We start from the raw sequence: 21,160 nt of genomic DNA, 5'->3' as shown, positions 1-21,160 counted from the left end.
ATTCACAGTGCATGAGGTTGCTGGAAAGTTCATTTTTCAGATTAGTGTGGTACCAGAAACAGGCTGAAAACCTGCTCCATGGGCAACCAACAACCCCCACATTTCATCTCCAAAATCACCCAGCTGCTTCCCCTCCCCAGGGTGAGGAGACGAGGCTGAATTTCCAGCAGATATCTGAAATCCTCGCTGAATTTCCAGCAGATATCTGAAATGGTCTCTGTCCTGGGGATGGAGAGGAGCGGGCTGGAGCAGCCCGGTGACACTGCACCCTCCTGTGGCTGCACGGGGCGCGCCGGGATCCGGGAACAACCGCGGGAGCATGGAGACCCCTCGGGGTGCTGGAAACACCTCGGGATGATGGACTGAACCCTTTGGGACCATGGAAACGCCTCGGGATGATGGAAACAACATGGAAACCCCTCGGGATGATGGAAAACCCTGCCGAGATGATGGACTGAAATCCCTCAGGATGATGGACTAAACCACACCAGGATGCTGGACACAACAGCAGGACCATGGACTGAACCCCCTTGGGATGATGGAAACCCCCTTGGAATGATGGAAACTCCATTGGGATGATGGAAACCTCATCAGGATGATGGACTAAACTCCCTTGGGATGACGGAAACTCCATTGGGATGCTGGAAAACCCCTGGGATGCTGCAAACTCTGCCAGGATAATGGAAACCTTTTGGAATGATGGACTGAACCCCCCTGGGATGATGTAAACCCCTGAGATGCTGAAAACTCCTTGGGATGATGGTCTGAACCCCAGGGAAGCACAACCACCGACACTTCCAGGCTGATTTGGAGCTCCCTTTTGGTGCTGGATGATGCCCAACGTGTCCAACCTGCACCACACCAAGGCCAGGGCTCGTTTGAAGGCCTGAAAAAGCTGCAGACTGTCCTGGTTGCCATTAGGACACACAGGGAACGCTGCTGAGGCCTGACGGGGTAATTCTGTGTAAGCATTTTGTACATAAAATGAAATATTCTCCTTGCCTTGCTATGTCTGAACTGCAGGGCCTGGGCAGAGTTCCCAGCTCTGGCTCTACATCACAGCCTGGCCCCAAGTCCATGTTGGGACAAGCTCCTTGGCCACAGACTCACCCTTTTTATGGCTGTTCAGCACCCAACACAACAAAGCTCCATTCAGCCCCTCAGCTACTGCAGCAATAAACAAAGTGTTTGTTTTGTTTGGAGCCCAGAGGCTGCAGGTTGAGAACCTGCGAGTGAAACAGGCTGGAAACAAATGGGTTTGTTTATCCACCGGGGCACAGACTTGTAAACTAATTGCCCAACAGTAAAGCTGGCCTTAATTAGTCCCGGGTGTTAAATGAAAGAGGGTTGGTGTTTCCCAAAAGTGTAACTCCTGCGTGAAGGAGCCACAGGCTTTGAGAGCAGAGCCATCAAGAAGTGGTTATTGAGATCCTTGTGCCTGATCCCAGGATTCTGTGGGGATTTTGGGGCAAAGGATAAATGTTCTGGTGGGTTTTGCTAAGGGCAGTGCAGGGGGCTGTGTTAGAGTGCTGCATTTTCACCCCAGGGTCTCACCTTGTCCTTGGAAAGAGCTTTGTTGTGGATTTCTGGGGAACCATCACGAAAAGCTCCATGTGAAAACCTAAACAAAAGGTTCCTGGGGGGAGTTTGACATTCCATGGGGCTGAGGGGTGCTCAGGGATACCTTGTACTCTGCCAATCCAACCTATTCCCAAATTGTTTTATTCCAATCAGTCCTGAACATCATTAAGCTCATCATTCTTAATCAGGCCTCAGTCCCAACTTCCACAGAATCATTTTCTACCAGCTAAAGTAAGAAACTTTGGGATTGCTCATCCATCTCCTCAGGACACCTCTTTGCATTCAGCAGAAATCAGTCATGGATGGGGCTTGGAGCATCCTGATCCAGAGGGAGGAGTCCCTGCCCATGGCAGGGGCTTGGAACAGGACGAGCTTTAAGGTTCCTTTCCATGATTCTGTGGTGCCACAGCTCCCCTCCAAGGCTGGCTCTTGTCCCTGTACCCAACAATTCCAGGGTTGGTGGCAGCGAGCTGGGAATGAAACAGAGATTTTTCCTCCTGGAAAGGGAGAATGGGAGACATGAGGAGCAGCTGGAAATCCTGCAAAACACAAACACCCTTTGGTGGGGCTGGAGCTGGATGGTGCCCAGCCCAGCTGACAATGGTGGCAGTGGAGATGGAAGGTCCTCTGCTCAGGTGACAACATTCTGGTCACTCTGGCACCACAAAGAACTGATGACTGATCAGAAGCAGGGAGGAGAACCAGGCCACGAGAGGCTTCTTGGGCTCCTGAGCTGCTCTGGCCCATCACAACCCACAGCTCCCACACAGCCCCTCACAGAGCTCCTGGCTTGGGTGTGGAAAATCCAAAGAAATTCAGTTTTCCTTACTCCTCTGTGACTTCCAAGGGGCCCAGCCTGGCAGGACAACGGCTCTGACAGGAGGGGACAGCCAGGGGTGACTGGGCTCTGCTTCCAGGGAACAGGGACAGGATGAAGGAAATGGTCTTCAGCTGCTCCAGGAGGAATTTGGAGGACATCAGGAGGAATTTCTCCATGGAAAGGGTGCTCAGGCCTTGGCAGGGGCTGCCCAGGGGGATTTGGAGTCCCCATCCCTGGAGGTGCCCAGGGAAGGCCTGGACGTGGCACTCAGTGCTCTGGGCTGGGGACAAGGTGAGGATGGGTCTCAGCTCAGCCTCGATGACCTCAGAGGGCTTCTCCAGCCCAGCTGATTCTGTGATCCTGTGGCAAACACACTCCTGCACAGAGATTCCCTTTCCCACCAACATCTGCTCAGTGGGAACTGTTCAAGGAGACAACTTTGCTCCCCAAGCAACGTCTGCCCCTGAAACGTTCATTTCAGTAACTAGAGCTCCTCGCCACCTCCCTCTGACCTGTTCTGCTCCACAGCAAACCCCTGCCCTGGTTTGGAGAAGATCTCAGAGCTCTTTCACTCTTCAGAGCTGCACAGCTTTTGTTTGCTCTCCTTTCCTTTCCCTTCCTGCGCAACGAGGAAATAGGGTCACATTTCAGAGAAACCCAGCGAGCGGTGGTTTGCAAATGCCAGAGCTCTCAGTGGATGCTGCAGCCTCTTCTTTCCCAAAAACCAATCAACCCTCACTCAAGAGAGATTATTTCCCCTCTTTTTTCCTTCCCTGCTTCCCAGCTGCTGTAGGGAAGCCCCCAAGGCGCCGTGCTCCTCGGCAGAGCAGGTAAGAGGCACTTTTTGTTCGCTGGTGCTGTCTTGGCTGGCGGGTGCATCATGGCTGCTTTGTTCTCCCTGGTGCCTTTCTGCAGCACCAGGGGCTTCAGAGGGAGGGTCCTGGGAAGTGTCGGTGTTAAAGGTCCTCGTGCAACCTTTGTTTTCCTACTGATCTCTCCATTGGGAAAAAACGGGATTGAGTTGGAGGCCTCACGTTCTCTTTGAAGCTGAGGGGTTCAGACGGGTCAGAAGACGATGAGATGACGACTTGTGGTCCAACACTCCTGGCCAGCCATTCCCCTCCCTTTGCCTCTGGACCTGGTATCAAAACCCGGGAAGTTTCTCTTTAAATTTCCTGCGAGCCTCAGTGGCACAGTGGGAAGGTTTAGGATCTCAGTGGGAAGGTTTAGGATCTCAGTGGGAAGGTTTAGGATCTCAGTTGCACTATGGGAAGGTTTAAGATCTCAGTGGGAAGATTTAGGATCTCAGTGGCACAGTGGGAAGGTTTAGGATCTCAGTGGCGCTGTGGAAGGTTTAGGATCTCAGTTGTAATGTGGGAAGGTTTAGGATACCTGGCACCTGCTGGATAATGCTCCAAACACTCCAGGAGAACTTCATAGATTTGCTGCTGGCCATCGTAACAATAAATAGACAGAAATCCAGAGGCAAACTCCCTTTAATTCCCATGGATTTCTCTGTCACCTCCTCTGGTGCTACTCAGTGAGAACAGGCACAGTTCATCAGTCCAAACGCAGTCTGAGGTGTTGGGGAATAACCTGGGACGAAGGAAACTTGGCTTTGAACCTCAGAGAACCTTTGCTATCTATTAGACTTGGAATAAACCCCACAGGACACCAGGGAAAACCATCCCAGTGAAGAACTGGAGGAGTTTCAGGCTCCTTGCTGAACAAACGGATCTACGGGGCTGTGCTTCCTGATTTATTTATGATTCTGCTGATTTCTATCCTTCATCCTTATTTTTCCTCTTGGGAAGGGGGACCCAATTCTCTGAAAAGTTTGTTTATGTTGCTGGAAATAGGAATTCCTAAAGGAACATGGGTGATGCCATGGCAGGATTTAGAATCCACACATATTCATATCCAACTTTAAAAGTTAATTTGCATTAAGATGTTAGGAAAGAGGCTTTCAGATATCTCAGATGACAATCCATAGTCTCTCCTTAAAGCACCCAGCTCCAGGAAAAGCAGAAATCCTGGGAATTCTGGCTCAGTCCATGATCCAAGCCCACTCAACCAGGCACAGAAAACTTGGCTTGAGCAGCAAAGGTCAGGAAGGACAAAGGTGTCAGTTAAGCCGAGTTTTCCCCACACAAACCCCAAACAGGTGGGACCAGAGGCACAAATGTAGAGAGGCTGAAGGCAAAGGGTGCCACTGAAAGGATTTTTTCTTTCACCTCTGACAACATTTGGGGTTGAGCTGGGGTAATATGGCTGGGAAGAGAAAGGAGTGGGGAGCAGCTGCTTGTGGGGCAAAGCAGGAAGTTCTGGGGGGTTGGAAATACTCAGAAGTACAAATAATTGTTATCAGGTGATTAAAGGCTCACACGTTTTGTTTAGTGCTTGATTTCCCGGGAATCTCTGTGGACTCATAGGGAGAAGCAGATGGTAACAGCAAGTGAATGAGTTGGGAATTAAAACCATGGAATCCCAGGATGGATTGGGTTGGAGGGGACTTTAAATCTCATCCCATTCCACCCCTGCCATGGCAGGGACACCTTCCACTGTCCCAGGCTGCTCCAAGCCCTGTCCAGCCTGGCCTTGGGCACTGCCAGGGATCCAGGGGCAGCCACAGCTGCTCTGGGCACCCTGTGCCAGGGCCTGCCCACCCTCACAGCCAACAATTCCTTCCCAATACCCCACAAAAATCTCCCCTTTTCCAGTGGGAAGCCATTCCCTGTGTCCTGTCCCTCCATCCCTTGTCCCAGTCCCTCTCCAGCTCTCCTGGAGCCCCTTTAGGCCCTGGGAGGGGCTCGGAGCTCTCCCTGGAGCCTTCTCTTCTCCAGGTGAGCACTGCCAATGTTTAATGCCTGGGTAATGTAATACAGGCTGTAAGTACATACACCTAAATATAGACATAGATACAATAAATGCATTAATATTTCATATAATTAAATATAAGAATAGAATAGATGATTAAATAGAATTAAATATAAGCTCAAAGTATAACACTTGTTTATTCCTTAGTGCAGGAATGTGCATTTTTAAACACAGCTTTTGATTCCTGAATGTGCTGATTTAGCCTTGAAATATCCCAGAGGTGCTGGGAAAAGGTGTTGGGTGCTGGGTGTGGAATTGAATGGGCACAGCAGAGAGAGCCCAGGACATGGGACAGGTCCCAGGGGCCATGGGGACCATGGGCAGCTTCCACAAACTCCACACAGAGCCAGGAACCAAATTCCAGCCTCAGTGAGGGAGGCAGCCAGGATAAAACATGAACCAGTCTGAAATAACTACATCTCCCCACATCCCATCCAAATCATTGGAACAAACCCCCTTTGCCACTGGAATTAAAAAGAAACAAAAATGCCCTGGGCAGATCTGATCCTTCATTTCTACCTCAAAAAATGTTGGCTGAGCTTTAGACTCAGAAAATAGGGATCCCAAGCTGCCTGTGAGTGGAGCATTTCCACACTCAGGGAATGTGGGAACAAATTCCCACTGTCCCTAATAAATCAGTGCTCACATGCAGGGATGTCCCGACCCCTCAGAGCTGAGGATTTCTTGCAGGAGCAGAGCTGATATCCAACCCTCCCATTTCCCAGTTGTCTTCGTTTTCCTCTTCAGGAATTTCCTCTTCAGGAATTTCCTCTGCCACCCTCTGATCCTACCCAGTTTAATCTCTGTTTATCCCCACAACACAGACTAATAAAGGAATGGTCTCTGTCTGCTTTGAAATAATGTTCCAGAAATGCTGAGGCCAGGTTTGAGCTCCCAGTCCCATGGAGACCCTTCCAGAGCATCACCAGGACATTTCACACCTGGGATTTTGGGCCCTCAGCTGGATCCTGCAGGATTCCTTTCCTTGCTGCAGTTTAGATTTCATCCTTAGGTTCATCTTTCCTCTTTTAAAACTCCAACCAGAGCTTCTGATGCTCAACAAACTTTCCTGCTCTTAAACTTTCTCCTTTAACTTTCCACTTTCTGACCTTCCAGCCAGGAGATTCCAGTGCAGGATCCATCAATCCAGGTTTCCATTGCTCTGGCTCTTCTCCCCAGAGCTGGGAAGGCGTTTCCTGAGATGTCCAACATTCCCTGAGCAATCCAGGAGCTTCCCTGGGAGCAGCAAACACCAAAGGGGAGATGTGAGGACCTCCATTCCCAACAGGATTTGAGGCCATTTCCAGCAGATCCTGGGGAAGCAGGACCTCAAACTGCTCCTGGCCACTGGGGTTGCCCATCCCAGCATCTCCCAGTTTGAGCCAAGCTCAGCCAGGCCCTGCTTTGATCAGTGCCAGAACTGAAACCTCCTCAGCCATTCTCTGGCTTCCAGCAGGACCCAGGAGTCCCTCAGTGGCAGAGTCCCTTCAGCAGGGACAGATGCACATAAAGCCCATGGGATGGGTGCTGAAGGAGGTGAAACTTTATGCAGGACTTGTCACCTGAACCTTGGGAGACACACACAGTCTTTTTATTCTTTTCTTTTATTCTTTTTATTCTGAATGAGCCCAAAGCACATGGGAAAGAACCACTTCACCTCCTGGGTGCCCCTGAGAGGCTGAAACCACACAAAATTCCTGCAGGGAGTTCAGAACTCAAACAGATTTAGGGCTTTGGCACAAGAAATGGGGTAAAAGGTTTCAGGTAATGCCAGATTTTTCTGAAAATCCTACGGGGTTTTAAAGCAGCAGCAGAAGTTCAGTTCTGAGCCTTGCTGGCCGTAGCACAGGAGGTGTAAGGATGATTAGTCCTTCAAGGCCCACCCTAAATCCCAGATTCCCAGAGCTGGAACGTGCTTCCTGGGGGCAGAGCAGGAGTGTAACTTGGAGAACTCCAGCCCATTGCTGCTTCTCATCATCCTCACCTTCAGGACAGGGATCACCAATGTCACCCCCAGGTACAGAACTGGCCCCTGGGGGCAGAGCACCAGCAGCACCTTTGCAAGGAGCAAAGCTCTCCTCACCCTGGGCACTGCCTGGGGTTGGGAAGGGACAGGGAACAGGGAAAAGCTTTTGGGAGAATCTCCCCAGTTGGGAGCACTGAGCTCACAGAGCAAACAGGAGCCGCTTCAGAAACATCCCTGGACACACCCAGGAAGGGCTGGAGCTGTGCCAGGGCTGGGCTGGAGCTCAGGGAAAGGTTCTTCCCCCCGAGGGTGCTGGGGCACTGCCCAGGCTCCCCAGGGAATGGTCCCAGCCCCAAGGTGCCAGAGCTCCAGGAGGGTTTGGACAAGGCTCTCAGGGATGCTCAGGGTGGGATTGTTGGGTGTCTGGGCAGGGATAAGGGCTGGACTGATGATCCCTGAGGGTCTCTCCCAGCTCTGGATATTTTGAGATGCTCAGAAAATTCTCTGTTGCAAGAGTTAAATCCCAAAGCAGAACCTCGAGCTCCCAGTTCATCCCCCTGGAGCTTTGGGAAGGGCTTGCAGTGGATGGATGGAGGAAATGGGACACTCTGGATTCTGCCCAGGGCTGCATTGGGCAGAACTGGAGGAGCAAAACTGCAAAGCAGGAATCACTGAGCAGCAAAAGCACCATCTCTGGGGTTATTTGATCCACCAACTACACCAGGAGTACTGCAGCACGTGCAGAAAATAAGTGAAGTCTCAAACCTTCTTTAATGATGATTCCACCCAAACCCAGTCACTCTCTGCCAGCACTTCAGGGATGTTTCTGTCTGTCAGGAATTAACTAGACAGGGAACACAGACAGATCAGACAGATCTCGTAGAGACCCCAGCCCCAGCATCTCTCAGTGACTGACTCCAACCCCGAGCTCAGATCTCACAGAAAATCCTTCTGCCTCCAAGGTGCCCAACACAGCCACGCTTTGCCCAGGTTCTCTCTTATTCTGGCCAAAACCCCGGGGGTTGAGTGTTTTAAACCTTTCAAGTCTCTGACAAAACCAACTGATTTGTGCCTCTGAAAAGCTTCACCATAATCCCCCAGCCAGGGCCTCTGAAGTGACTCAGGTGTGACAGGCTGGACCAGGGAAGAACAGATTATTCAGGGTTTGGCTCTCCTGCTCTCCATCTCACCAGAAAACCCCAGTGCCGGTCTCTGGAGCAGAGTGAACCCTTACAATTTGATTTTGGAAAGATGCAGTCAGCACTGAGCGCCCTGAAGCAGCTCACACCCGAATCTGTTGTTGAGATCTGCAGGGCAAGTGGAAAGTGCTGGTTTTTACAGTGAAAATCATAACTTTTTTTCCTGTCAGATGTTTGTGCAGATCCAGCAGATTAGTTGTGAACACATCCATGTATGGTTTGACCCTCGGTTTTTATCTGGGGTTCGGATCTTACACGCACAGAGCTCCAGAGGCAGAGGTGGGAGCACTCCACAGAAATAAAATAGCACACCCAGAGCTTTGTTCTGTTAATGCAGCCCCAGGGAGGAGTGTGAGACTGAGCAATGCCCCTAAACCAGAGGAAAAGCAGCTCCCAATTTCTGTATCAGATGTTCAAGCCCTGTTGTCATTGTCACCTCCAGGACAGAGGGGCTGGATGGAAGTTCCTGCCAGAGCCAAACTGGGCAGGCTGGGCACAGCCTCCAGAGCTGTGGCTGAGCTGGGAAAGCATCCAGCAAATCCTGCCCCAAGGAACAGCATTTGGGTGTGGAGGCAGACAAGAGTCTGGAGAGAAGCCCCACAGGCACAGCAGGACAGGGGACAGCAGAACGTTCAGGGGTGCTCAGGGCTGGCTGCACCGCCCCAAAATCCACTCACAGACAGCTCCAGGCCCTTCTGGGAGCTCAGCTGGGCCCAAGCAGGGCAGGACAGCCCCTGCTCAGCTGCCAGGGCCCTGCTTTCCCTGGGATGTGCAGGGATTTCCACCCTGCCTCTGCTGGGAGAGCTGAACAAAAGCTGCTGGCCCCATGGAGCAGCTGCAGGGGAAAAAAGAACTCTGCTCTCAGTGCCCCAAAATATGGCCAGGAACATCCTGCAGAGCTGGGAGGGACCTCCAGCACCAATCCTGGGGAGGCCAGGGCACCTCCTGACCCAGAGCTCCTGAGGCTCCCTGGGAGGGATGGCCCTTCATGGGGACAAGTCCCTTATGTCAGGAGGAGAAGGAGCTGCCTCCTCCCAGAGTCCTTTGGTTGTTATTCCAACAAGCCCAGTTATTCCAGTGTCCCCCAGTTCCGCTCTCCCAGTTGGCCCCTTGGCCTCTCTGCCCCTTTCTCCATTATACATCCTTCCCCCGAATGTTCTCCCTTCCCCTGAAATGTTCTCCCTTCCCCTGGATGTTCTCCCTTCCCCCGAATGTTCTCCCCTCCCCTGGATGTTCTCCCTCCCCTGGATGTTCTCCCTTCCCCTGGATGTTCTCCCTTCCCCTGAATGTTCTCCCTCCCCCTGGATGTTCTCCCCTCCCCTGGATGTTCTCCCTTCTCCTGGATGTTCTCCCCTCCCCTGGATGTTCTCCCCTCCCCTGGATGTTCTCCCCTCCCCTGGATGTTCTCCCCTCCCCTGAATGTTCTCCCTTCCCCTGAAATGTTCTCCCTTCCCCTGGATGTTCTCCCTTCCCCTGGATGTTCTCCCCTCCCCTGAATGTTCTCCCTTCTCCTGGATGTTCTCCCTTCCCCTGGATGTTCTCCTTCCCCTGAAATGTTCTCCCTTCCCCTGAATGTTCTCCCTTTCCCTGAATGTTCTCCCTTCTCCTGGATGTTCTCCCTTCCCCTGGATGTTCTCCCTTCTCCTGGATGTTCTCCCTTTCCCTGGATGTTCTCCTTCCCCTGGATGTTCTCCCTCCCCGAGGCCCCGCTGGCCCTGGTTTGGTGCAAAGGGATAAATGTGAACGGAGGGGATGGATGGGCTCCCAGGGGTGTAACACTAAATTTAACCCAGCGGGGTTCAAGGGAAGGAAGAACATTCTGGGATGGGTGCCTATAGGGTAACAGGGTGCCATGAACTTAACAAACCAACAGAATGATGAAAACTACGAAATATGAACATGTGGCTGCAAAGCCCCGTGAGAGGAAGGTTCTCCTCACCAGGACCTAAAAGGGTTTTTTTCCCCATTTGCCTCAGTCCCGCCAGGGTTGAGGCATAACTGCCTTGGGGATAAACTCCTGGGCCTCCACAAATCCCTGTTCCTTTGACCACAGTGAAATTTGTGCCCATGGGCTCCTGTTGTCCCCCAGGTCCAGCTGGGAGGGGAGCAGAACATGAGGGCCCCAAATGTTTTCTGTGGGGCAGCATTGACTCCCTTCTGCTCCTTCCAGTGTCCCTTCCAGGAGGGAAATGCTGGTTTTTGCCTGTTGTGGGATGTTCAGCTGCAAGATCACCTCAGAGGTGTTTTTCCTGGGTGGAAAAGTGAAGGGAGAGGTGAATGGTGCCCGTGTGAGAACAGCCTGAGCACGGGCAGTTACTGATTGATGCAACCTCCCCTTGAGAGCACAGCAAGGACAAACACCAGGAACTCACCAGACCATGGAGAATGAGTTGTTTTTTTTCACCTCAGTCCTGATCACTGAGTTATAAAAAAGTGCTACAGAATATTTACCTGCTGTGCATAGGGAGGGTTGCACTCTCCTTTCCACACAAAAACACCACCAAAAAATGTCACCAGCATAAGCAAAATCCTTCTGTGTTCAGCGTTTTTCAGTTTTTCACAAGAGACTGACAGAACTGGAAATTACATTGGCCCCAGAAAGAAAGCAGGATTTTCCCTAATGGAACTCAGCACTGCAGGAATTAGATATGGGAAAGTCCTGTGAGCTCATCCCGGGTTCTTCCTGCCTGGGGAGGATTGTTCCCATTCCCTGATCTGCTGCGGAGTGCCTGGCAATGGGACTTCCACTCTCCCCCTGCTCCACATCCTGCTGAATTTTCTTGCTTGGAAATGTTTCTTGATCCCCAGACTTCCTTTCCACTGATTAATTTCTTCTGCCTTATCCCTGTTTCCTTTTATCAGCACATCCACAGCAGTTTTTCCTCTCTGAAAGAAACTTGTGCTCCTCAGATGCTTCTCCTTTGCTCTCAGATGTTCCCTCATCACCCTTGGCCAACGATTAATGTTTGTCTCCGTCCCCAGGGCTGAGCCCATCAATCAGCCCTTTCACTGCTCTTTCCTGAATTGTCACATTTCCAACACTTGGAGGCTCAAATCAGCCCCCAAAATAACTCATTTCAGCCTCACCAACATGCTGGGATCATGGGGCTGAGCCCCAGGGGCGGTATTTATTTTATTCTTTAATTTCTAAACCACAGGGAATGTTGAGGTCTGTGTAGACTGAACTCCTCGTGGTGTGTCTGAGCAGCGGCGAGAGCACCCAGGGCTCCTCCAGCTCTTCCCCACCCGGCAGCAGCTTGCACCCTCTGTGCCCAGAGGAATGTTCTGAATATAAAGATAAACCCACGTTCATTTTGTGGTGCTGGGAGCTGCTGGTGGCCCCTTCACCTGAGCTTTCAGAGAGCAAAGCTGTGACTCACAGACAGCAGAGCCCCTGGCGCTGCGAGCACAGGGAATCGGCTGTGGTGCCTCAGCCAACTGCAGAGCTGCACATTTCTGTACTTCTATCTTTCTAACCTGCCCAAAGCCCCTCCAGCAGGGCTGCAGGAGGTTGTGTCCCTGTCCCAGGCACTCCTGGAGCACAGCAGCCTCCGTGCCCCACTGGAAGGTGAGGATGAAGCAGCTCCAACATCTGCTGCAGATGTTCAGAGACCACAGTGGTCTGGGGGAGCAGAACCCCAGGCAGAAGCCCCTGTGCAGTGGCCGTGGGCAGCTTTGGGGCAGCTCAGGGCCCAGGGAAGCCTTTGGGGTGTCCAATCTGAGGTGACCAACATGTGGCACTGACACAGCAGCAGCACAATGAGCTCGGTGCTGGTTTGAGTAGGAGCTGCTGGGTTTGGGATGGATAATGGGGCCAGTTCCATACTCAGAGGGTGGTGAGGCCCTGGCACAGGGTGCCCAGAGCAGCTGTGGCTGCCCCTGGATCCCTGGCAGTGCCCAAGGCCAGGCTGGACAGGGCTTGGAGCAGCTTGGGACAGTGGAAGGTGTCCCTGCCATGGCAGGGGTGGCACTGGATGGGCTCTGAGGTCCCTCCAACCCAAACCATTCCATGGTTCTGTGATTCCCTGTTTCAGTTCTCCTCTCCAGGAGGGACTTGCAGACCTGTGCAGGTGGCTCCAGTGGAGGACATTGAACCAGACATGTACCAAGTGCCACACCTGCACGGGGATGTTATCCAGAGTGAGAATGCCTTTAAAATCCACCTTGGGAAGCAGCGAGAGGAGAAGGGAGGAGGCTTTGGGCAGAACCCTCCGTGTCTGGCAGCACCCACCACACAAAGCCAGAGCTCAGCAGGGAGATGTCACTCAGGGAGACACAACAACCATTTCCTCTCAGAGCTACATTAAAGCAGCATTACTGAAGGTGGGAAGCCCAGCCGTGTCAGTAACTTCATGCCTGTATCACCTTTCTTGTTAAACAGCAGAGGCAAGGCAAGAACACAGCTGCTCATGCACCAAAGCCACTGTCACTTGTGGTTGGAAATAGAGCTGCGAGCCCCTGCAGCACCTGGACAGGGAGTGGGGCAGGGGTGAGGAGGATCTCAGGGCAGCTCAGAACCTGCTCAGCACCTTCAGCAGCACCCAAACCTGTGCAGGGCAAAGTAAATTTATTCCCAGTGCTCTCAAAGCCCTCTGTGTCCCCTTTCCTACCCCCTGCCGCCAAGGAATGGGCTCAGCCACAAGCTCCTCAGTCCCTCATATAAACACCTCATTTGATTTTCCTGCAGTCTGACACTCCCCAAAACCCCCTGCACTGGCACGGGTCAGTCTCCAGGCCCCTGATGTTGTGTATAAGTTGTTATTTCAGCAAAAGGTGATGCAGGGAGGCCAGGGAGAAGCAAAGGAAAAACCAGAGCCCTTCTCCTCCAACCTGTGCATAAACTGCTGCAGTTTCCCATCCTTGGCCGCTGCTCCATCCCAAAGCCAGAGGATGGGCAGCATTTCTGACTCCTCTCCATCTGTTGTCGACACCTTGGTGGCAGGGACGAGGTGCTGCAGCCCCAGGACAAAGCTCCTGACCCCATTTGCTGAGCCAGGGCTGAGCTGGGAGCCGCAGGGCAGGAAATGGGGGGGTTGTGTTTAACCCTGTGCCTCAGCCCCTCATTAAAAACTGTTCAGGATCAACGCCTCTGGAGCCAGGAGTGTTTCCAGTGGCTGCACAAAGCCTCAGCAGGGTGTTTTCACAGCCTTCCCAGCTCAATCCGCAGGCAGCAGAGGAGCCCAGGCTGCCTGAGGACAGCACACAGGAGTGTCCCAGCAGTGCCACCCTGGGCTCAGCACCCTCCTGTCCCAGAGGGAAGCTGCTCAGAATACTCAGGGATATTTGGTGATGTTTCTACAAACCAGGGGCAGCTCCAAGGGCTTCTGTCCCTGCTCTAACCCAGCCTCTGGCAGAGCTCTTCCCTGAGCAGGACACAGGGATCAGGGCACTTGTGCCTGTCTGCACCTCTGGATGTTCCTGAAATATTGGTGTCAGCTGGAGCTGAGACAAAGAACCACATTCAGTTCAATTTTCTGCTCCTGTCATTGCAGCGTTTTGGGGAAAACGTTATCCTTTAGGAAAAATTTTGTTAGTTACATTCTGATGTATCAGGGGCTGCCAGACCCGTACCTGGGATAAATAAACGTCCAGGGATCTTTTCAGAGGAGAGAAGGAACTGATGCCCTTTTTTTTTTTAGAGAAAAGGCCCAGAATTTTGGCTAAACTCCTCCAGGTGGTGGCAGAAGTGGAGTCAGCTCTGTGGCCAGCGAGCCACAAGACAAAGTGACCCAGCAGTGCAGAGAGCCCCACGCCTGGATGTGCCTTCCCATCCCCATTCCCCCTCAGAGGACACCCAGACAAACCCAGTTTTATCAGAGACAGGTTCTTTCTCTGCTAAAAAGAGCACATGGAAATAGGAGCTGAGTTTGTGCAGGTCCAGAAGGATTCCCACAGCCCTCTCAGAGTCCTCTTGCTGCAGTGTCTTTGCTGTGCTTTGGCTGCTCCCTGCCCTGTGGGAGCCCCTCACAGAAATCCCTGTCCCAGCCTCTGCGGGGAGGCACCTGAGAAAACCCAGAGGAAGTCGGGTGACACCAAAAAGCAGCTTTCTGGGAACCAAAAGGCTGCTTTCTGGCAGTGCCAGTGTCAGAGAAACCCAGCCTGACGTGAGCAGGCACAGGCCACTTTTTCTGACTCAGAGACTGGGCTCCTGAGAGGTGTTTGAAAATATTTGATTCTATTTTCAGTCTCAGGAGAAGGCCGAGATGCTACAGATGTTACAATTCACGCCATCAAAGTGAGAAGCCAAACTATTTCCTAATTACACCACATTGTAAGCGTTTTTTGGCCCATCAGCTTTTACCACGCAATGCTACTAATGCTTTCAAGCCAATCATTTAAAAATACATCACATAGGACCTACTACAACACATCTTTCATGGTTCCATTTCTCCAAAATGTCTAGTCTATTTACAAATTACAGAATTCATTAATAGAATTCATTAACAGAATCTCCTCATTAATAGAATTCATAGTTCTATTTCTCCAAAATGTCCAGTCTATTTACAAAATTAACAGAATTCATAGTTCTATTTCTCCAAAATATCCAGTCTATTTATAAAATTAAGAGAATTCATAGTTCTATTTCTCCAAAATGTTTAGTCTATTTACAAAATTATCATTTGAAGCTTGTTTCTGGTTCAATTTCTCTCAACAACCAGAGGGAAATGTATCCAATTCCACGGCCTTTCTAAGTCAGCACACTTTATCTCAGAGTTTGCACACTGTGTGAACCTTTGAAAATTCTCTCCAAGCCCATTTCCCACCGTGGCCCTGTCCCTGCCATCTCCTGCTCCCGGGGCAAATCGCTCCCTGTCATTAACAAATGACCCCAAAGCAGGAACAACCCCCAGCAGGACCTTCAGTGCCCTCTGAGGGCACCACACCCGCCTGGTGTGGGATCCTGGCACGGAATTCCCACTCTGCCCTTGGAAAGGAGGAGCATCCTCAGCCAGGGCAGAGCAGGAGGTGGCGGCCCAGAGGTGACACAGGTGACAGCAGGCAGAGGTGGCAGCGTGTCAGGAAGGGCTCTGTGAGCAGTGTGGCCCCTCCAGCACTCACCACAAGCATCAACTCGGGGGAATGAATGTTCCCCTGAGCTGAGGGAGCCTGTGCAGCTCAGCTCCTGGCTGCGAAGTGACAGCAAACGTGTCACTTTTGTGACACTTTGCTCACTGGGTCAGCACTGGCTGCTCCAGCACACGTGTGGCTGAAGTGTTGGGAAAGGTGAGACAGGAAAAGCCTACAAATGTGATTGCCTGGCAAGACACACTAAAAATATAAAACCTGTGAGTGAAATAGAAATGAAAGTTCTGAGATGCAGGCATGGCAGGCAGGAGGACAGCGATGGGCTGGTGATGGGCTGGTGATGGGATGGGTGAGAGGGGCTCAGGGAGTGGCCCCCCAGGTATCTGGGAAAAGGTAGATAAGAAAAGCAGTCTTTAGAGTTTAGAATACAGGATGATAAGGTCACAGAGCAGTTCTCATAGGCTGCGTGCAAAGTCTGTAGGGTTTGTGTCTTGCGCCGGTTGGTGGCTGTAAATCAGAATATTCAACCCAAAAGGAGATAAAACGTGTTGGAACAAAGCCCTCAGCCCTTTAACTTGCTCTCTTACATCTCTTACCTCAGCTCTTACCTCTTCAGCTTTCTCTCTTACCTCCCTTACCCTGCTCTCTCCTCTTAGCTCTTATTTCTTACCTCTCTCTCTGTCCTTGGGGCTCCCTGCAGCCCAGGCTGCTGGCTGGAGGCAGTCCCCTGCAAGTGTTTCTGTGTCTCATGTCTCCCTGCCATCCACGGGTGTTCTTACACTGGAGCACAGCATTGCTGAGGGTGGAAAAGGACTTTAAGGTCCTTTAATCCCGTGGTAAAGCCAGCACTGGGAAAGCCACCCCTAACCCAGTCCCCAAGTGCCACATCTCTTTAATCCCTCCAGGGATTTGGATTCCACCCGTGTCCTGGGCTTCAGAACCCTGATACTCAGTCTGAGCCTCCCCTGGCACAGCTTGAGGCTGTTCCCTCTTGTCCCATCACTTTTTACCCGGGGAAATGAGTGATCCCAGCCAGCTCCTGTCAGGGACTTGTAGAAAGGAGAAGGTCCCTCCTGAGCCTCCTTTTCTCTGAGCCTCACAAGCACTTGAACAGAGCCATCCCCTCTCTTTTGGGCCCCCACTGACACTGGGATGGGGTGGCATCAGGTCTGTGGAATGGATTTAGGAGGGGGTAGAGGGACACTGAGCTCCCCAGGACCAACTTTTCCCTGGTCCTGCCACTGTCAGGAGCCTTCCCACCTCATCAGGTCCCTCCATGGACCTTGAAGTGTTGTGGAATCCAACATTTTTCCTTTTGAAAAGGACTTGGGGATTGTCCCTGGGGCCAAAGGGCTCCCACGTTTCACTTCAGAGGGGCAGGAGGGGATCAGGAAGGAATTCTTCATGGAAAATCCGGCACTGTCAAGCACTGGAGTGGGCTGCCCTGGGGAGCAGTGAAACACCTGGGAGGTGTTCACTAAACAACTGGACCTGGCACTCAGTGACTGGTGGTGTTGGGTCAAAGGTTGGATTTGATCTTGGAGGTCTTTTCCGCCCTCGGTGATTTTTGATGGATCATTTCTGCACCGGGGACACTGAGGACTCAGCTCGGGTCAAGGGCAGCGAGAGCACAGCAGGTCCTTGGGAGGAATCAGGGAGGTTTTCCTGCAGATTTACTGGAAACTCCCCCATTTGGGGCAGCTGTGAGGCACTGAGCTCCCCGAGCACAGAGCAGATCGTTATCTGCACACAGCCCGTGTTTGTGAGCGCAAACACAAACTCAGGCTCTCACCAACTCTCACTCCCACACAGCTCAAGTGTTAATCAAGGGCTGAGCAGCCGAGGCTTTAATGAGCAGCCAGCAGGGAGGGCAGAACAGCAGCTCCAGCCAGGAATGTGTGTTCCTAAACGTTGGGGAGAGCTGCCATGGAGTGCATAAATAATTAAACATCAGTAATTAGAAGAATGCAGCCAGATCGAGGCAAAGGGAAGTTTTTCAGGTTTTTCTTTGAACTAAGGAACGTTGCATAGAATCAAAGTTACTGCAAGTGAAATCAAAATTATTGCATGTGTTCTGTTATTTAAGATTAAAAAGAAAAAAAAAAACCCAACCCCAGGAGTCCTCCAGGAATCAGCTCCTCGGTTCCTCCTCTTGCACAGTCCCAGCCAATCCTGGGATGAACGATCTGGAAAGGTAACTTGGACACTGCAGGTGTTTTCCAGCCTTTCTTCTCTTCAACCATCAATCAGAACCAAGAGAATAAAATGCAGGGAATGGAGGGGACAGGCAGAAGGTCCCTGGCTGTGCCCATCACCTCTGCAGCAAACAGCTCTGGAACACAGTGCATTTATTCTGGCATTAAATGCAGTGGGTCCAGGCAAGGCACCAGGAGAAGGAGCTTTGTGGCCATTTGGCATCAGGAGGGGACATGGAGGCAGCAGAGGCCAGGGGAGCTCGGGGCAGAGCCAGTGCCCCACACCCACCCCCTGCCTCCACCTGTGGTGCTGCTGCAGGATGGCAAGTCCCAAAACTGGTCCATCCTGGGGCCATCAGGAATGACCCCAGAGCAGTCCCAAACCCAGAGTGTCCCCTGTCCATCAGGAATGACCCCAGAGCAGTCCCAAACCCAGAGTGTCCCCCATCCATCAGGAATGACTCCAGTGCAATCCCAAACCCAGAGTGTCCCCTGTCCATCAGGAATGACCCCAGCGCAATCCCAAACCCACCCTGTCCCCGTGCCCATCATCAATCCCAAACCCAGGGTCCCCTGTCCATCAGGAATCCACTCTGGAGCGATCCCAAACTTGGTCCATCCCTGTGTCCCTCAGAACCCACCCTGGAGCCTCTCCATGGGACACCCCAGCCCTGAGGGGCACAGATTTCCCCTCTCAGCCACCCCCAGGCACATTTTCCTGGCACTTCTCTTGAGCTGCCTCTCCCTCCCTTCCCCAGTTAAACTCCATTTAGGGAATTGTTGAAAACACCCCAGACTGGCAATGAAAGCCACCCCAAACTACACCACCCCCGAAGCGCCGGAGCCCCCAGATTCCCCTTTTTACCTCTCCTGGCTGGTTCCCCACCATGATTCCCATCCTTCAGCCCTTCCCCACCTGATCCCCTCCAGGCAGTTCCCTGTTTCCCCCCCAGACTGTCCCAACACCCCTAAGAGCTGTGTAATCAGGGATTATCTGAGGTGTGTGGGATTATTGCTGCCAGGACAAGGAGACACACAACATGGTCCTAACAAGGTGCTGAGCCTTGCCAGCGCTGCCTCCAGTTTCACCAGCACAACCCCCTGCCCCAAGTGCTGTTCTGGGAAATCATAAAATCAAACCGGTTCCTGTTGGTTCTTGTTTGATCTGAGTAAAAACGAATGGCCAGCTATAAATAGATCTGATTGAGTGCCATCTCCAGGGCTTCCTGCCTGCCTTTCCTGTGTCTGGGGGCACTGATCCGACTGATTTCACGTGGGAGTTGGTTTTTTTTCGGGTGCATCTTCACGTCATGACACCGACTTGCCAACGTGGCCATCACCAGAAGGAGCCCTGGGCTTCCTGCCCTGCTCCCTGTGCCCAACCCGTGGGACACCAGGCACCTGCAGCCCCAGGGACAGGGATTAAGCTGGAAAAATGAGGTCCTGTGAATTGAAATGAGTAATGGTGGAGGGTCCCTTGCACAAGTTCTTTCAGGTGTTGATCCACAAAATTGGTTTTCATTTTTGGCTGCATTTGGCAGTGTGGGAGAATGAAGTTAAAGGAGATTTGTGCAGATCTGTTGGGAGGATGAAGTTGAAGGAGATTTGTGCTGGTCTCTTGAGGTTGTTCAGGTTTGCTCAGGTCTAACCAGAAGTGGTGCCAAGGAACAGAGCTGGAGTTTGGGAGAGGAATTAGAGGAGACCCTGAGCTGGTGTGTGGGCAATGAAAGCAGCCAGGACAGCAGGACAAACATTGAAAAGTAAGAGCTTTAGAGGGATTATAAATCTTCCTGTTCAAATCTGCTCTCAGGCTTCAGAGGCTGACTTTCCCTCGTGGCTCACAACTAGGAAGGTTTTTCTCAGCAGAGTAATTTCCTGCCAGGGTTGATCTGAGACAGCAAGGCTTGGGTGGTGGTACTTGACCCAATCTCTGAGCCCTGGCTCCCTCTCCTATTTCTGTGAGGGTTTCTTCACTCCCACCTCTGTGTTTGGATAGGAAAACCAGTCTGTTTATAACAGAGCAGCCTGTGTGGGCAGCTGGAAATTCTGTGAGTGCTCTCATGTCATCAATAACTTCTTCCTTCTCGTTTTCACCTGGCTGAGCTACTGACAAAAGTGTTCCATTTGCTGTGATGTTTTGCTCCTGGACTTCCCAGTGAAGAGATTCAGCATGTCTGGGTGCAGTCTCACGGCTGTTTATCCCAGTGGAAAGCAGCAGCTCACAAAGGAGGCCATCGACGTCCCCTGCCCACTCAGTATTTGCTCTTCCTCATGAACGTGACTCATGAATGTGACTGCAGCTAAACCCAAGAGCTGCAATCCTCACTGCTCATCTCCTTCAGCCCATTCTCCTGGGAGCTGCCCTCCCCTGGGAGCAGGCTGAGGTCGGGCAGAGCTGGCAGCCAGCTGCTCTCAGGAGCTGAACCTGGGGAACCAGCTCTGGGGGCCAGGAATGGCTTTGGTGCCTGGAGGCATCCCAGGATTAGGATGCTTTGCTTTGGTTCCAAGCACCAACTCCAATTTGGGATTGAGCCTCAGGGTGTTCTCATTCACCTCCGTGTTCCAGACTGGCAGCTGTGCCAAGACCCCACTTTGCTCCATTTGGTGAATTTGGTGACAGGGCCTTCACAATTTGGGCTGATTTGAGCTGTGCCTGGGATGGTTTCTGCTGGTCCCTCAGCCTGGCTGTGAACCACTGATGCTTCCTGTTGTGGTTTCCTGCCTCAGCTGAGACGCCTCCTCTCTGCTCTCCCTTCCTGTTCTCATCAGGGCCATTTCAGAGCTGCATGGGGACAGCAAATAGGTAGAGGAGGCTCTGGCTGCCATAAATCAGCTCCTGGCTGGCCTTTGCTGCTGAGGGCTGGGCAGGGCAGGGTGGGCAGGGCAGAACTGAGCCCTTCCAACACAGAGATCCAGCCAAGCCCTTCCCAGCTCCAGTGATGCCAGGGGATGGCAGGAGGGCCCTGTGCTGCTGGGAGGGATGAACCAGGCTGGCAGGAGCCAGGGCAGGGCAGGGCTGACCCCCAGGACAGGGCAGGGCTGACCCCCAGGACAGGACAGGGCAGACCCCCAGGACAGGACTGACCCCCAGGACAGGGCTGACCCCCAGGACAGAGCAAGGCTGAGCCCCAGGACAGGGCTGACCCCCAGGACAGGACAGGGCTGACCCCCAGGACAGGACAGGGCAGACCCCCAGGACAGGACTGACCCCCAGGACAGGGCTGACCCCCAGGGCAGGGCTGAGCCCCAGGACAGGGCTGACCACATGCCCAGGCCACAGCAGTGGGCTCAGCCCATGGGGAATAGACTTCTCCCACCACGCCCAGAAAAGTCAAAAACTCGGAAGACTCAGGGCAAATACCCAGTGTGCTGCCCCAAAATCGGATGTTTCTTTGCTCCTCAGATGAGTGACGCATTTGCGGGAGGCACAGATGGAGAAAATCTCTCTGATCTTTTTGGGGTCATTGTCTGGGCAGGAGCAACCTCAAAGTTCAGG

This window comes from Sylvia atricapilla, chromosome 26 (genome assembly GCF_009819655.1).
Source record: "Sylvia atricapilla isolate bSylAtr1 chromosome 26, bSylAtr1.pri, whole genome shotgun sequence".
Lineage (NCBI taxonomy): Eukaryota > Metazoa > Chordata > Aves > Passeriformes > Sylviidae > Sylvia > Sylvia atricapilla.
The sequence above is the reverse complement of the archived record's forward strand: the minus strand, read 5'-3'. Positions refer to the sequence as shown.